Here is a 1,270-nt window from a genome sequence, read left to right as displayed (position 1 = left end):
CGACGACGAGTGTGGATATTGAGGAAGCCTGGTCCTCATTCAAATCAGGTGAGGTGGTAACAGACAAAACAAAAACCGTGTGCAAACACTGCAAGAAGACGTTTACATACACTAACAGCACCACGAATATGTTGCAGCACATAAACCGTTACCACAGTGAAAAATCCAGTCACAGCTGTCTGTATGCAAAAAGCTATTAGGCCAAACCACACTGACCAAAGGATTTGCAGCCCGCTCAATCCGACGAGTGCGAGAGCTGCGGCGATCACACGGTGCATCGGTGTCTTCATGGCAAAAGATATGAGGCCGTTTTCTGTAGTAGAAAATGAAGGATTTCGGCTTCTGGTGAACACACTGGAACTCAGATACACAATCCCATCACGTCCCCACTTTAGCCAGACTGTCGTGCCAACGCTTTACAGAGAAACAAAATCTAAGGTGGTTGAGACACTCGGAAAGGCAGACAGCGTGTCAATTACAGCCGACAGCTGGACGTCCAGGGCTACCCAGAGTTATCTTACAGTCACAGCCCATTTGATAACCAGCGAGTGGGAGATGGTCAATTTTGTCCTTCAAACTCGCCCTCTGTCTGAAACACACACCTGGGCAAATATTGCTGAAGTTTTAAAATCAGCTGTGAGTGAATGGGGGCTTCAAAAAGCTAACCGTGGAATTGTTGTTGTGACAGACAATGTGAGAAATATGGATGTTGCTGTCAGAGAGGCTGGGCTAGGCGAGTGGGAGATGGTCAATTTTGTCCTTCAAACTCGCCCTCTGTCTGAAACACACACCTGGGCAAATATTGCTGAAGTTTTAAAATCAGCTGTGAGTGAATGGGGGCTTCAAAAAGCTAACCGTGGAATTGTTGTTGTGAAATATGGATGTTGCTGTCAGAGAGGCTGGGCTAGCCCCACATGTCAGGTGTTTTGCCCACACTTTAAACTTCGCCAGCCAAGCAGGTTTGAGTGTGCCACGAGTGAGTCGTTTGTTGAGCAGATATAAGGCGCATTGCTCCACGGCAGGGGCGTAGATTACGCGGGGGGCGCGGGGGACGAATATATTTTAAAATGTAATTTATAGTGATTTCAAAGCTACATTTTTTTTGCACCATTACTCCAGTCACACGACCCTTCAGAAATAATTCTGATATTCTGATTTGCTGCTCAAAAAACATTAATAATAATAATAATAATAATTTAAAAAGTTTCTTGAGCAGTAAATCAGCATATAAGAATGATTTCTGAAGGATGTGACACTGAAGACTGGAGTA

The 1,270-nt window shown here is 44.9% G+C and overlaps 1 long non-coding RNA gene across 1 annotated transcript in view; it reads left to right on the top strand.

Annotated features, from left to right (window-relative positions):
- LOC107721911 (uncharacterized) overlaps positions 1 to 1,270 on the top strand; it is a 2,579-nt gene continuing 1,309 nt past the window's right edge. Inside the window, exon 1 of the long non-coding RNA XR_001637753.1 lies at positions 1 to 48. This is a non-coding gene — a long non-coding RNA (uncharacterized LOC107721911). The remainder of the gene's footprint in view (positions 49 to 1,270) is intronic.

Source organism: Sinocyclocheilus rhinocerous, unplaced genomic scaffold, assembly GCF_001515625.1.
Source record: "Sinocyclocheilus rhinocerous isolate Xijiao unplaced genomic scaffold, SAMN03320098_v1.1 scaffold90, whole genome shotgun sequence".
In the NCBI taxonomy this organism is placed as follows: domain Eukaryota; kingdom Metazoa; phylum Chordata; class Actinopteri; order Cypriniformes; family Cyprinidae; genus Sinocyclocheilus; species Sinocyclocheilus rhinocerous.
This window is presented reverse-complemented; position numbering and strand designations above follow the sequence as displayed.